The sequence below is a fragment of the Pistacia vera genome, unplaced genomic scaffold (genome assembly GCF_008641045.1).
Source record: "Pistacia vera cultivar Batoury unplaced genomic scaffold, PisVer_v2 Contig462, whole genome shotgun sequence".
NCBI lineage: Eukaryota > Viridiplantae > Streptophyta > Magnoliopsida > Sapindales > Anacardiaceae > Pistacia > Pistacia vera.
This window is the reverse complement of record NW_022196293.1, coordinates 638198-655423: the sequence shown is the minus strand read 5'-3', so window position 1 is coordinate 655423 and position 17226 is coordinate 638198. Positions and strand designations below refer to the sequence as shown.

The 17226-nt window shown below is 33.2% G+C and overlaps 1 pseudogene; it reads left to right on the top strand.

Moving 5' to 3' along the window:
- Positions 1-4338: 4338 nt before the first annotated feature.
- On the top strand, positions 4339-17154 carry LOC116145520 (annotated as a pseudogene).
- The last annotated feature ends 72 nt before the right edge of the window (positions 17155-17226 follow it).

The window sequence follows — 17226 nt, the reverse complement described above, 5'->3', positions numbered from 1 at the left end:
TGAACAATTCCAAAAAATCCAACAATAACAATAATTATTAAATAATCAATACGCATAGGAAGTTAAACAAATTTGTTTAATACCTTAACAACAATGTCAAACCATTATTATCTATACACCTACACTGTATAAGTGAATACAGCAAATCAATACTCAAAACCATTGCAATTCATTATTACAAAACCATTCGCCAAACAATAATTAATAAACATTAATAATCAACTAAAACTGATGATAATGTTTCTGGGATTCTTTCATATTGACACGTGGGCAGATTGTCTTTGGCGAACCATTTTCACATGATAAACCGTTTGACATATGATGAACAATTAGCAAATATAATTCAATGCTCAATAAATATTCAATACCATAATCAACATTCAGAAATACTACCAGATGCAATTAACAATTTTATTTAAAACAATAACTTATAATGACTATTCACTATCAACCAAAAAATTATATAAACTACAATGCAAATATCCAAAATCTAAAATTTTCATACACTCAAAAAAAAAAAAAAAAAAAAAAAAAACCACAAAAAAAATAAAAAAAAAAAAAAAAAAACACTTCCAAAAAAAAAAAAATCAAGAAAATTAAAAAACTACATACCTATGCTCTCACTTCATAGAGAAAAACATAAAATAAAATCAATCTTACAAAACTATAAAAGCCCAAACACATACTTAATCATCACTCTCATTATCTCATGCATATCAAACAGAGCTTCACAATATAATATGAACAATAGTATAATAACTCAAACAATAAGAAAAACCCAAATAAAGCTTCACTTTCTTCAACCCTTTATTTCAGGTATTCATGCTAAAATCAAACTTCAAAAATCAATCTTGCAAAACTATAAAAGCCCAAACACATACTTAATACTCACTCTCATTATCCGATGTATATCAAACAAACCTACACAATATAATATAAACAACAATTTAACAAATCAAGCAATAAAAAGAAACGAAATAAATTAAAGCTTCTCTTTCCTCGACACTTGATTACAAGTCTCCATGCTATCAACATTACTAGAACAAAAACATAATGGAAATGTATTTGCAACCAAATCTCAACAAGACAAAGACTTGCAAACAAAAAAAGAAAAAGGGACGAAATAAATATTACTTACATTCTTACAAAATATTGTTTAGATACTACAGAAGCTTTAAACAAACCAAAAACAATAATCGAAGAAACCAGAGGAAAAACAAAACAGATACAAAATGGTGAGGTAGAGAAAATGACAATGTATTGAAAAATACCCTAATTAAATAGTAAACAAATTTGAAATAAAACCTGGTCCAACAATTGATAGAGCATTAACTATCCGGTCCAAAAAAATAACAAGTTAAAATTAATCCAAAAGTGTCCAATTAAAAAAACACTATAATTAATATTAACATTTTGGATTAAATATATTTGACAATATATATCCACTATAATTAATTTTAGAAAATTGGATTAAATAAGTATATATAAATGTGTAATAATGAAAAAAATTACTATTATTAATTCTTTTATTCAGTGTATCAAAAAATAACTACAATAAAATATTATTTTTTCACATGAAATTAATATGCATTTAAAATAAAATATTATTTATTAATGGAACAGTGAATAATGTCAAAATGAAATTCATAACTAAATAAACAAGATCCAAAAGATAAACAATATGTCCAAATCCAATTTCAAAAGCAACCCGTGCAATGCGCGGGCCTTTAACTAATTTATTATGTGTGCCAATGTGTTAGTGAATGTCTTCACATGTTCAAGTCCTTTAAATTTTGTGCTCACATTGTGGCATATGCGCACATCTGATTTCAGTGTCCTAACTTGAGTTAAATTCCTAATTTTTTGGTTTGTGATTTCATTTATGCTTATATCGTATTTTTTGGCTATTCTCTCTTTGGCCCGTCATAAGCTCTCTCTCTAGTTCCGGCCTTTGTCTCTCTTGTTTTTCAAATCTCACATTGTTTCTTTTTTTGGCGATGGATCCACAACTTTCCTCTCTGAAAAGAACTTGGGCTCAGCAAAATCCAACTAAACATGAACCAAAGTCTTCATCGTCTTTGTCTAAGCAGTCCCTTCCAGTGGCTGACTCTCAAAATGCGGCATCTTCTTCGCCTGAAGATCTTCCAATCAAGAAACTGAAACTTCCAAGGGCTCTCAAGAAAAATCCAAAGTCTCCAAGAAGCTTTCACAACCTCCTGGAGAAAAGAAGAAAGACAAAGTTATTGAACAACCTTCAGACTCTGGTAAACGCTTTACTTTTGTCTCTTCTAGGGCCTCATCGCATTTTAAGAAGCACATGGTTTCTAGGCCCATTATTTGTGGAGCTCATGTCAAATTGGAAGATTTCCTTAAGTTTCGTTGATTTTGTTGAATAGAAATTGGGGTAAATGTGTCAGTGGTCTTGTAATCCCCTCTCAAATTTTTGTTCAAGAGTTTTATGCTAACTTTAGCAAAGAAATAGACAAACCTAGTCCTCATTGTAAATTGTAATCAGGTGTTTGTTAGGGGCATTTGGGTAGATTTCAATGTTGATGTTATTAGTAACATTCTTGATTTACCTGTTGCTGAGGATCCCGATGATTTAGTTGTTAAAAATCTGGATGATATGGTTGTTACCTTATCTGATGGGTCTGTAAGTAGTTGGCCCCAATGTGGTTACATTCAACCAAGTGCGCTGACATCCTTTTATAAGGTTCTTTTTAAAATTGCACTGACCAATTGGTTCTCTTCTCTGCACAACTCTTCTATTAGTCTAGAAAAGGCACAATTGATTTTTGGAGTAGGAGCTAGTAAGAGAATTGATCTTGCCTCCTTGATTTATTCCAATATTAGAGTTGCTGCAGAATCTAAGAGCTCCTCCCGAGCTCTGCCTTTTCGCTCTCTTATCCCTAGGATAATTGCTCCCTATAAGCCTAAGAGACATCAGACATGCAAATGGAACTCATTTGAAGCTCAAGTTGATTACTTCAACATCCTTTAAACAATCAGTCTCGGCTCCTCCACCACCAAAGGATTTACCATCCACATCTACTGCTGCTTCCTTTAAATCAAGCTCATGGAAATCCAAGTTCTTGAGTTATTTTCAGGTGTTTGAAAAATCAATCGCTGATATGCAGCAGCAGATGCTTTGGCAGTTGAATGATTTGCAGTGCAGCATGACTTTGATGCATACAAGAATGGACAAGCTTGAAGAGATGATGACAAAGAAGAAAGCTGATTCACTTTCCCCACCAGAGTCTCATGGAGAAGATCAAGCTGCTACTCAACCATCTCCCATCCATCCAGCAGCAAATCTAGAATAGCCTCCACTAGTTCCAGCATCTACAATCCCACCTACATCTGATCCTACTGAGTCTGCTCAAGCTCAAGCTTCAAAAACAACTTGATAGGCCACGACGTTGGGATGAGCTGGGACGTGAAGAACGTTGCTTGCATGCTCTGTTTTACGTGGGGTGTAGTTCAGTTATTAGCTTGTATTTGCATGCTCTGTTTTACGTGGGTTGTAGTTTAGTTATTACCTGATAGTTTCCCTTTTATTTCGGTTTTAGTGTAAGTGGCTTTGCTTATTTAAGCAGTCAAAACTTATCAATGAAAATCAAGTAATCATTTGTTATCCAAACCTTGCGGTACTTTCTCACCTGAAGAGAAAACAGTTCATTTTATTGTTTGAATATTTGTTAGGACCTATCATTGATATCAGAGCCAGGTTGTTATGGGAACCAATAAATAGCGTATTGAACAGTTGGAGGCTGGGGCCGTTGGGCTCGGTAAGTGCAAGATGTGCTACACCGGATGGAGCTCGGCATGGCGGACATGCTACGACATTTGGAAGAAACTTTTAACCGTCTCTCTGATGTACTTCTTGCAGACTAGGAGCCTCCAAACCAGGGTAACCCACACCGTGAAGGCCACAATCGGGGACGACTTGTTGTATCCTCCAAAACGGAAAAATTGGAGTTTCTTATATTCTCCGAAGATGACCCGACGGAGTGGTTCAACTGTGTGAACCAATTTTTTGAATTCTAGAATACTCCCAAAACCCAGAAAGTTTCCTTAGCCTCTTACCACTTGGAAGGAGAGGCCAACCAATGGTGGCATTGGATCCATAAGAAGTTCCAAGAAGAAGGACGCACTCTCTCATGGGCAGATTTTGAAGACGAGCTCTAGGCACGCTTTGGGCCGTCAGAGTGCGAGGATTTTGATGAAGCCCTTTCAAGGATACGGCAAGATGGTTCATTGCGTGATTATCAACGGGAATTCGAGCGCTTGGGCAATCGCATACGAGGTTGGACGTAGAGAGCTCTTATGGGAACATTTATGGGTGGCTTAAAAACAGACATTTCAGATGGTATCCGAATGTTTAAGCCTCAGACATTAAAGGAGGCTATCAACTTAGCGCGAATGAAAGATGATCAACTATCGAGACAAGGGATGTTGTTAGCTCTTCCGCCAGTCTCACATGCAGCTCCGGTTCGGCGACTGACTTGGGATGAAATGCAGCGGAGGCGAGCTCAAGGTCTATGTTTTAATTGTAATGAGCATTTTACTGCAGGTCACCGGTATCAAGGGCCACGACTACTCATGTTGGAAAGACACGATGGCAGCAACAGCATAATTTGTGAAGATGTCACTGGAGAGCAACCAACTCAGGGGGGATGTGTCGTTCGAAATTGGCAAGATGGTACTTTTGAAGCTGCACCCATACTAGCAGCAAACAACCTTCAAACGGGTCCAGGTCCACCAGAAAATGGCTAGACGAAAAAGCTCCTGGAAATATTTCCAACTGTGGACCTTGAGGACAAGGATCCACTTGATGGGGGGAAAATTGATAGGCCACGACATTGGGATGAGCTGGGACGTGAAGAACGTTGCTTGCATGCTCTGTTTTACGTGGGGTGTAGTTCAATTATTAGCTTGTATTTGCATGCTCTGTTTTACGTGGGTTGTAGTTTAGTTATTAGCTAATAGTTTCCATTTTATTTCGGTTTTAATGTAAGTGGCTTTGCTTATTTATGCAGCCGAAACTTATCAATGAAAATCAAGTAATCATTTGTTATCCAAACATTGTTGTACTTTCTCACCCGATGAGAAAACAGTTCACTTTATTGTTTGAATATTTGTTAGGACCTGTCACAACTCCACAACAATCCTCTACTTCTCTGAGAGGCAAAAGAATCAAGAGGTGAGCTTCAAGAGGAAAACTACCTACCTGAAGGTCCAATCGACGATGAGGTTTGGTTTAAACCTTATGCACAAAGTGTGGGAGTAGTTGGTGTTATATTTTGTTTAAAACTGTTTGTTATGTTGAGTTTTTGATGATGTTGGAGTGTGAAGTGGTTTGACGCTTAGGGGGAGTTTCTTTGTCTCAGAGGGAGTTTGGTTATTATTAATTTTTTTTTAATTACTTCTATGTTGAACTGTTTATGTGTTTTCCCTTAGAATTGATTTTTTTTTTTTTTTTTTTAATTTTGCTTTCCTGTCTTTGTGTTTTTGCTTTGTGGTGATGATGGTTTCATGAAGATATGTCTTTGTGTTTTTCTTTTGTTTCTTTCTTGTCTCTGTTCTTGTAATGCTAACCTTGTCTGAGACATGTTTGTGTTGTTCTTTTGATGAAGATTGTGCTTCGTTCATAAGTTTGACAAAGTTTTTGTCAACTTATGAAGTATGTTTGTGCACATTCATTTATGATGTTTGCACATTTATTTGTTTAAATATAATCATGTCTGTAGTTTACACATGTCCTAACATATTGTTAATATGTGTGCACATTTCCTTGGTTGTGATATATTGCAAATATGTGTGCCCATTTCACTCAGTTGTGTATACATTTTCTGTAACGAATCTTTTAGTACAGGTGTCGTGTTTTCATTACTTGTTAGGATATTTTCCATTTATGAAATCTATGTGAAAGGTCCATTTACAAGTGTTTGTCTTTTCAGAGGTGGTCTAGCAAAGTTGTTAGTGCCTTTTCAGAAGTGGTCTAACAAAGTTGTTGTATCTATCCTAAAATGGTCCAACAAGTTGTTAGACATTGTTGGCTGTGTGTACTAGAGATTTGTTGAGCAGGGACTATATAATCTCTTCTTCTTCTTCCTTGCTCTTTGAACCTGAATTTCCATTATTTGTTCTCTGAAATTTCTTATAGAATTTGTTCATTTGGTCAGGTTCCTTATATTGTTTATTACTCAATATTTTGATGAACTTATCTTGTTATTGAGTGTTTGTTGGAATGTGGTTTCTTTTTTGAAAGCTTGAAGGAAGATCAAGTTGTGGAGCTGAAAGTAGATTTCAGACATTGAGGCTTGAGTGGAGCTCAAGCTGTCCAGGTGGTTTCTTGGACTTAATCAATCTATAGCAGAACGTTTGAGTAATCAGAGGGTGGAGTTTGAGTCTTGTAGAACAGGAAGTTATTTATAATTGTTGTACTTAATTTCAATTTTGTATTGACTTGGAACGTGTTCGCTATAATGGATTTGCTTAATCTAGACTTGGTCCCATGGATGTAGGCTAAAATGGTTTTTAGTTGAACCATATAAAAATCTCTAGGGTGCTTTACATTATGTCTTTTGTGCTTGATATTGTGTTGATGTTGAATGACCATTCCAGCAAGCTTTAACGAATGGGTAAAACTATTTGTACAAACTCTCGCACAAAGAGAGTTTGTACAAACTAACGTGGCACACCAAGTGAGTGCCACGTAACATAAGAGTCTACATGACATTAATGTGACATTAAGTTATGTGGTCATCAATGCCACGTGGCATGTCATGTGATGTGCCACGTCAGTTTATACAAATTTTCTTTGTACAAACTTGACGTGTCACTTCAGTTTATACAAATTTTCTTTGTACGAGAGTTTGTACAAATAACATTACCTTTAACGAACACAATCAACCCATTCCACAAATGTTTAAGGAACTTCTTTAAACAAACTATCACTAAGAATTGTATCATGCACTCTTTCTACCTCTTAGTCACAATCAAATTTATAATATGCATACCCTAAACCCTAAACTCAAACCACAGAAAAAATGACCTTGACAAACATTAACTGTGAAGAACGAATTTCGTTCATAGAAAAAAAAAGTGTCAAGGAAGCCAATGGAAAGAATTCTCTCCACGGTTTTTGGACCGTGATTAAGTCCTTCGTAATTTGTGCTCGTCAACATACCCATGTCAAATGTCAAGGTTTGGTAACTTTAAGGGCATCTCCAACCCAGCGCTATTTTGGTGTAAAAAAACCAAAATGACGTGAAAAATGCCTCTAACCCAACTCCAAACATTGCACCAATTTGGTGTCAATGTACAATGCCACGCCAAATTTGGTGTAGCACTGTTCATGCACACCAATTCGGTGTGACACTATTCAAACAGTATAAAAAAAAAATTTTATTTTTTTTATTTTTGTTATTTGTATTTAAGTTAATTTAATTATTATTTATAATAATAAATTCATAATAATTATATAATTCAAAAAATGATGAAAAATTAAAAACAAAATTTTATTCAATGCAAATATTAAACTACAATAACTCAAAATAATTTAAAAACACTAAAATTAAAAGAAAATACAACATAAACTAAAATAACAATTTAGTATTCTGGTAGATTAGTTTCAGATCCTCTAAAATCATCAAAATATTGGAAAAATTGTCCAACGGCTTGGGCAGGGCAATATGTTGTTCGTAGTGGATCCCCAACTATTATTCTCGAGACTGTAGCTGATTATGATTTTTGGATATGGCGTGCATTTTTTTGTTTGCCAGGTTCCAACAATGACATTAATGTGTTGGAGGCATTTCATCTGTTTGCTAACCTAGCTCAAGATATTGCTCCTCTCGCTCATTATATTATTCAAGGAAAATAGTATAATATGGGTTATTATTTAGCTGATGGTATATAGCCAAAGTGGTCTACTCTCCTGTAAACTATTCACGATCCACGTGGTCTCAAAAAAAAATTATTTGCAATGAAACAAGAAGGATGTAGAAAAGATGTGGAAAGTGCGTTTGGAGTTCTCCAATCGCGGTTTGCAATTGTGGCAGGACCGACATGTTTTTGGGAAAAAAATGTATTACATGATATAATGACTGCGTGTATTATTATACACAACATAATAATCGAGGATGATCGTAATGCTGATACATCGATTGAGAATCAGATGTAAGCGTCAACTCTCGAAGTTGAAATTGTCGTAGATGAAAATGTCCGATTTCAAAAAAAATTTGCTCGACATAGACAAATCATGGATATAGAGGCTCATTATGCTCTTCGAAATGCATTAATTGATCATTTGTAGAAAGAATATACTAATTCGGAAAATTAAATTACTATCAATATGGAATTTTACTTTTGTTTTGTTGTTGTTATTTATTATTTTATTTTTTTATCATTTTATATTAGATGTAATGTTTTTCTATATTAAATGTAATGTTTATTTGATTAAATAATTGCTTAATTTTATTAAATTAGTATAATTTTCAAAGTAATTATTATTTAATAAAAATATCATTTCTAATAATTAATTAATATATACAAAAATAATAAGTGAAATAGATTAATTGTTGATTATTACAATAAAAGAAAAAGAAAAAGAAAAAGAATATTCTTTTTAGTATAATGGGTTGGAGATGCAATAGTGGTTTCACACAAACTTGCATCAATTTGGTGCAATGGGTTAAAGATGGTCTAACAAACAAGCAAACAAATAGCAGAGGGTTCACAGTTATTTCCAAAATGAGAGGGGGTTTATGGATTATGGTATACCTTGAAGGGTTTAAATTAATTTTCTCATTTTATACATAAGTATTTTATCAGCTTTTAAAAGCAAGCACTCAAGCATGAACCCAATGATTCCTTTCAAGTTTACAACTCTAGAATGACATACCGTTAAAGTATGATTAAATAACAAACATCTCCGTAAGGTTTCAAAAATAAGAAAAATTGTCTAGCCGTTAGTAAACTATTAGTGAAGCCATAGAACTAAACTACTAAGAGCTAATGAATATATAGCAAATTGTCATCTTACCATTTATTTTAACACCTAATTAATAGCAGATGGATTTTTGTTATTTCATAAACCTCAGGGAGATTTTTTGTTAATCCATCATGCCTCAAATGCTAATATCTTCTTAACTCTAATTTTAATTCAATTTAATTTTTTTATTTATTGAATATTTATCACAACTTGCAAATGCAAATCCAGTTATTCAAATTGGATTTTGAATCTATCCACAAAATGGGCCAATTTCCCATATAAAAATCAAATTGTTTTTTTATTTTTTCAACACCAATTACTTCTTTTTTGTGTAATGGGTTGTGCGAGGTCAAGCAAAACAAGTGCCAAGTGGTGTGTCGGTATTTGCTAGATCTGGCCACCTCTTCTATCTTTATTCTTTGTATTTAAACTGTGTTTATTTTGTATGCGTGTCATATCTTATTAAGTTACATATCATTTATCACCTTGATTCTTCATTTACACATCAAAATTAGGTAAGTTGACACTTTAGTTTGGATGAAAATTTCAGGATATCAGTTGCGAAGTGTAGTATAATTCAATATTTAAATATTTTTTATTTTTTTATATGTTAAATATTGAAGTTACAAAAACCACGTTAAATCCATTTAAGTTTAACGAAATTAGGCTGGTAGTGGTAATTACTATTTTTATCATGTTTCGAAACTTGTGACCTTTTTTTCTTATTAATAAAATTGATAATCTCCGTTTAAACTATATTATTTTTTGAGTTTCATCCCCATTCCCCTCTATTGAATTCCTAGCTCCACGACTAAAGATAATAAAAAGAACGTAATTAATTAGAGAAATTAGTAGAGTGGCATACCAACATCAGGGGAATATTTTGTTATTAACAATAACTTTGGATGTTTTAATATTACAAATCATTAAGGGCAAAGCCATGAAGGGCGTAGCCAAAAAAGTTTCTTAGACTGGGCTAGATTTTTTTTTATTAGAATAAGTTAAATATAAGAAAAAAAATATGATAGCTAAAATTCAATGATATAAGATAATTATTAATGAAAAAAAAATAGAGTTATGCACTTAATGTGAATGATAAAATGAATGTTACCTAGATCAATTTATAATTTGATATAAAATAAAATTAAGGCAATTATATATAATTAACTAGAAAATTTTAAAAAATCAGCATAATTCAAATCATTTTTTAACACACATTAATACCAAACAAATATATCAACGTAAAACGAGAATTGTGTAAATAAAGAGAATTGACATAATATTATACATGATTTTAACTCTTTTTTTTTTAACTCATATCTTTGTCTTTTTATTTAATTGTTTTCCATCCTCTTCTTCATAATGGATTGCATATCTATTGAAATTGAATCATTTGATTGCATATCTATCAAAGTTTTAATTATTAAAAAAAAAAAAATTGACAAAAATGAAATTATAATTTATTTCTTGTCTTCAATCCTTCTCATTCTATAATTTTTCTTTCATTGATTCAAATATTGTACACATCCATTAAAAAAATCAAATTTATTTCAAGACTAGTATTAATATAGATTTGATTTGTAAAACAGAAATTAGGGTTTATAGTAGTATGAAATATTTTTTAAGAAATTATATAAGTCTTCCTAAGTAATTTTATTTAAGAAAAAATTTACTTAGCTAACCTTTTTTAAAAAGTCAAATTAAAAAATAATCAATTTTTAAATGACTTTGTACGTAAGACCTCTCATAAGATTTTAGGACACTTCTACTTTTATCTTCCACACTTGATCACATTTATACAATTGTTTCCATGAAAATGAGAAAAAGTTTTTAATTTAATATTGAAATGTAGAATATTATAGTTTTTTAGTTAAATTTTTGAAAGAATATAGTGTTAAAAGATATATAAAATGTAGAATATATATTTAATGTAACAAAATACAATATATATATATAGTTTGTGTTAACTAAAATTAGGTTGACAAATGGCTTCTAGAAAACTGATGAACAAATTCGTGCGACTAGACCCTTGCAATGCACGAGTAGGGCATAATGATATTAGTCTCACTCGAGTGGACTTTTTTGATACTTTATATGGGTCAAATGGGTAGTTTACATATAATCTATTTGTAAAATATCATTATAACCCCTATAAAATATCAAGCAAGGTTAATATCGTTACACCTTACTCGTGCAAGGCGGGATTCGTGCGAGATGGGACCCTTACAAGATTAGACTCTTACAACTCGAGTTTTTACAATCTTTTTGAAAATTTCTTTCAACTCAAAGTGCCTTTTTTCTTTCCTAAATATTTGTTGAAAAGGCCAGATTCGGCAAGTCATGCATCATTTAGATGATTGTCGGTGATAGTTGACGGTGGTGGTCGACGGTTCTCTTAGGTGGCTTAGGTAATTTCGTTGAAATACTAGAGTAATTCTTTTAAAAAAATCTTGAGTATATAGTTAAAATTGTCCATAGATTTATTGTAAATTATTTAGATAACAAAGCATTACTGTCTTAAAATTTTATTAATAAGGGGTAAAATTATAATAAAATTAATATTATCAAGTAATCTTAAAATACTTAAGAAAATTGAGATAATCATATTATCTCTTATGTATAACCAACAACAATTACTATTAATTTTGAAAAATTACTAGAATTGTAATGTGATAATCAAGTAATATAAGATGGTATTATCTTAATAACGGAGAATTATCCCCAACCAAAGACATCCTAAAAAGGAATTCAAAGTTGTGATTATTGAATTGGTTGCTAAGATTATTCTCCCATAATTTAAGAGAAACCATAAAAATAAAAATAATATCCAGCTACGCCAGCGATTTTAGTTTACTTTGTCGTGAACCTTTTATTTGACAGCACAACCATCTCCCATTTCAATATTAACATCATCGGTGAGACTGAAACTGAGACCGAGGCTGACATCTATTCTAATCTTTGAAAACTCTGGATCTGCGTTCATACATACATGATCACAAATTCCATTGGATTCACCCCTGAAAATTATCCTTACTTTGCGTGCCAGAGTTATCATTAAACTTATTCGATTTGACCTCTAATTCTATGCCACCAATTGGGCAACCTTTTGACACATGATTCCGCAGTAAAAGGGAGAACGAATTTTCCCACCCAAGGTTTGATGAAACAACCTTTCCCACCCATTAAGTTTCAAAATGACACTTTTCCATCAATTATTATATTCTGTTTAGGGGTGTTCAAAAGAACCGATTGGAACCAGAACTGGCAAGTACCCTAGGTTTGATTCCGATTCCTACCCAGAACCAGTCGTTAATGGGTAGGTTCCGATTCCAAATTTTTGGAACCGTTACTGTGCGGTTTCAGTTTCGGTTCCTGTAGTTAGGAACCGGAACCAGAACCAGGAACCAAGAACCGAGACTAATATAAAATAAAATTAAAGATTAGGGGGATTAATAAAAACTTTTGTAAAAAAAGTAATGTGAATACATTTATATTTATATTTCATAACATTTAAAGTAAGTTGGTTTGACTTTTGAGAATCTACCTCTACAAAGTAATGGAGTTTGTAATTTAAATTTTAAATTTATAAATTGCAATTTTATTTTTGTTAACAAGTGCCAAGTGGGGGGTGTATTTGTAAGTTTTTAAGAGTTTTTTTACCATTTTAAAAACTTTTGGGGGGTCATGTAATTTTACAGGGTACCCAGAACCATAATCGGAACCATTGTTACAGGTTCTGGTTCTGGGTACCTAGGAACCGGAACCGTCGGTTCCGGTTCTGGTTCCAAATTTCAAGGAACCGTCGGTTCCGGTTCCGGTTCTGGTTCCTTCAAAAAGTGCAGGGTACCCAGAACCGAACACCCCTAGTTCTGTTAGTGTTTTCTGTTAATATTTGACTGAAAAAATGAAAATACCTTTAAATAGTTTATTATAAATTAAAATTTAGTTAAGTTAAAGTCAAAGTTTTTATTCGATTATTTATTAGTCCAAGTATAAAGATACATTTTTTTCTTTATTTATTTAATTAATTAGGAATTTTGATTTTTTATGTTAAATAATAAAAATGAAAAATATTATAAATAATAGTGATGAAATTTTGATGACATTATAAATAAATATTAAGATTATTTAACTTTAAACAATTTTATAGCATTACTCATAACTTTTTAGGTGGGATTAACTATTTTTTCTTTTTTGACTTTTTAATATTTGACTTTTTGGCTAATTAAAAAATAATAAAAAATTTATAAAGTAAAACATTTAAGGGTATTTTTGTCTTTTCAATAAAATATTAACGGAAAACATAATAGAACCTAAAGAAGGGTGAGCAAGTGTCATTTTGAAACTTGATGCGTGGGAAAGTGTTGTTTCGCCAAACCTTGGGTGGGAAAATGTCGTTCTCCCGCAGTAAAATTTGCTTCTATGGAGATATTAGCGGTTACACTTAAAAAATCGTCGTGACATATATTATATATAAGAAATAGTTTGTACCAAGAGGATTCTTTGCAAAAACAATGGCTTCGTTTGGTTCAAAATTGGGAATACTACTCTTAGTATTTCCTAAAAAGTTAAACAGTAAAATACCTAAAAACTCTCATTTTTGGGAATACTACTTTTAATATTATTCAATTTTTTTTAAACCCTCTAAATTTGTTAATTTAATTAAATACCCCTAAATATTTTTTTAAAATTACAAAAACACCCCAACAATCCACATTTACCAGATTCCGGCCACTACCACCAAAAAATGGCCGGAATCTGGTAGGATGGCACACTATCGGCTGAATCTGGCTGGTAGTGCGCCGTTGAGAGCAAATACGGCCAGATCTGGCAGTAGATCTAGCCGGAAAAGGCCATAGCGACGCATGACCGGCAAGATCCAGCCGGTCATGCGCCGATAAGACGACTCCGGCCACCTCCGGTGGTGGTGGCCGGCTGGGGGTATTTCAGGGTATGGTTAGGGGTTTTTGTTAACTTTTAATGTTTTATTATAGGAGTATTTTGTAAAAAACAACATAGGGGTTATTTTATTAATTTATCAATTCTACCTCGTAAGGTGGCCGGCTGGGGTATTTGAGGGTAGGTTAGGGGTGTTTTTTGTTAACTTTTAATGTTTTATTATAGGAGTATTTTTGTAAAAAAACAAATATATGGGGTATTTTATTAATTTATCAATCCTACCTCGTAATACCCACCCAATTCAACTTTTTTTTTAACTTTTTTCAAAAAACTTTTCCCAAAACCCCCAAATTTTGAACCAAACAAAGCCAATGTTTCTTGCCTAGTTGCCTTGGACTAATGCAACTGTATATAAATATATGTAAGTTTCAAACTCATCGTATTCCACCGAGATTTTTTTTGTACTCTTGCCATATTTTGCTCCATCATTTCTCTGTCTTCGCTATCGTCAAACCCAATTACTTCCTTTTCCTTTCCTTTTCATTAACATACTCCAGTTTTGGTCCATACTCTGCAGTTCACACTCCAAACCCCTTCATTGAAGAAACAAAAGTAAGTTCATCCTTCTCCTCTAAATGTTTAAAATGACTTTTAGCTTTTTCTCATTTCCAGTCTATAAATTCATGTTACCATGTTTTTTTTGCTTCATTATTTCTGGTGTTCTCTAATACATAAACTTAGATCTTCACTTTTCATATTTCCTGAAGATTTTCTTTCATTGGATAGAGTTTTGATACATTTCAGGAGTCAAAACTCTTGTAGACTAAATATTGAAGTACTAACTTTTGATTAACAAATATTGAAGGGAGGCCATGACTATGACATTGGAGTAATACTCCAAAGGCTTGAGGTTTGTGTTCGATCTGTAGTTGATTTGTTGATGCAGAAAATGGTGAAATTGCCTCCATTTAGAAGATGTTAAGTGTGGTGTTAATTAATTTAATTTCTGCACTAACCAGGAAAGTATAAGCAGGCAATTTGTTGGATTCTTGGGCTAGGTGCCTTGTCTCATGGAACAGTATGCTCACAATAGGAGATTACTACGGCAAATTGTTCAAGGTAGGTATCTCATGGTAATAATCACACCTTTTTGCAGCCACCGATGACCTAAATGTTCCTTTTTGTTATAGCCTTCTGAAAGATGCTGAATTCATTGTTGGATGACTTTTATGTGGGAAAAAGTGCGAATTCATTAAGACATATGAATTGATTTGGTTTATGAATTCATTCGAGTATGCTGATGCTTTTCATTCCCTTGAAAATACCATCCTACAAGGGCACTTACCCTTGTTTTGAATCATTTGCGCTTGGGACAATGGCGATACTAGCATACAATGAGTCGAGGATTAAACTGACGGAGGAACTTAGCTGGTTATGCTCTTTTCTTTGCAAGTACTTTGGCACTCATTCTTGTAAGTATCTCTGATGTTTCTTTCTATAATTTTCTGCTTGTCTTATTTTATCTCTTCTTCTTCTACTCCTATTAATGTTTTTCAATATGAATGATCTTAAGTCACCGTCACTCTGTGGCAGTTGGATTTAGCCACATCAGGAAGGGAGGACTTGGACCTTTTCTTGGTATATGTGCCATTGTTGTTATTTTTGGAGTTGCAGATGCCCATGTTGAAGGTGGAATGGTTGGTGATTTATCCTTCATGTGCCCTGAATTCATGCAGGTTGATATACTTCTTGAATTTTTTGAATTGTTCTTTGACACATTGTTTTTAAATAGCTTCTCAAGAGATTTTCTGTTTTACAGTCCTATTTAGCTGGCATGGCTGCATCAGGAGCTTTAACCTCTGCTTTGAGGCTAGTAACAGTGGCAGCATTTGAAAATCATCACAATGGTCTTCGCAATGGAGTTAGTATGTAGCTTTTTTTTTTTTTCGGGTTACCAGTACCCAAAACTCAGTTTCTTCACATTCTATACTAGTCATCTGTTGATATATATAGTGCGAAGTGAATGTGGATTTAGATGGGTAACTTACACGTTACGCTATGTGTACTAATTTTACTAGTAAACAAGTTTAGACAAGCCCTTCTGTATTTGTGTATCTAAGAGATCCCATTAATTTCTTATTCATCGTTTTTGCAGTGTTATTTCTAGGAATATGCACGTTCTTTGAGTTTCTATGCATTCTGCTATATGCATATTCCTTCCCTAAACTGCCAATTGTGAAGTATTTCCGTGCCAAAGCTGCCTCAGAAGATCAAAAACAGTTTCAGCTGATCTCGCAGCTGCGGAATCCAAACAAAACCAGATCAAGTATTTTTCCAATTTTCATGAAGTTTATTATAATTTTATGTACTCAATGTTTGAAGAAGTTTTCAGATACAAAGCAATAATAGCTTTTGGAATTCTTGTAGGACGTAGGTGAAGCTATGCAAAGGAACGGTTGAGCAATAAGCAACTATTCTTCCAAAATATATTACGCACTTGACTTGTTTCTGATATATGTGCTGACATTGTCCATTTTTTCCTGGCTTCTTATATGAAGATACTGGACATCACCAATTAGGCGACACCTGGTAAGTGTTCTTCTATAGCGTCTTCATTCGATTTGAAACTTCCAAAATTTTATAAATCAATCGGCTTAACTTTGCTGGTGATGTATTCTAATTTTGTTCAAGAATTGGAAGGACTAGAAGCAAATGTAGAATCCATTATCCTCTTGTTGGAATTATGGAATATTTTAAACAATTTTACAGAGATATTTTCACATGGCTGGTGGTCCTTTAGGTACCCGCTTGTCCTTGTCGCATCATACAATGTGTGTGATCTGATATCAAGATACATCCCTCTAGTAGAAGTCTGAAGTTGGAGTCCAGAAAGGGCCTTATGATTGCAATTCTGGCTCGTTTTCTTACTTGTTCCTGCATTCTACTTCACTGCAAAATATGCAGATCAGGGATGGATGTCACACTCACTTCCTTCTTAGGCCACAAATGGTTATCTAACTGTGTGTGTCCTTACAATAGCACCCAAAGGTTACAAGGTTAGTTTACTTCACACTCCATCCTAAATGTGCAATGAATCTAAAATTTCCAATTCCTCCAAATAAAATGTAATTGGAATCTGGTTTGTAGGACCTGAGCAAAATGCATTGGGGAATATACTCGTGTTCTGTCTATTAGGTGGCATATTTGCTGGAGTTGCTCTTGACTGGCTGTGGCTCATTGGTAAACAAAGCTTTTAATACTGTAAGAATTGATACAGTCACAGATCAAAACAATCCTCAACCTTGTTGGATTCTTGTAACTATGATCCT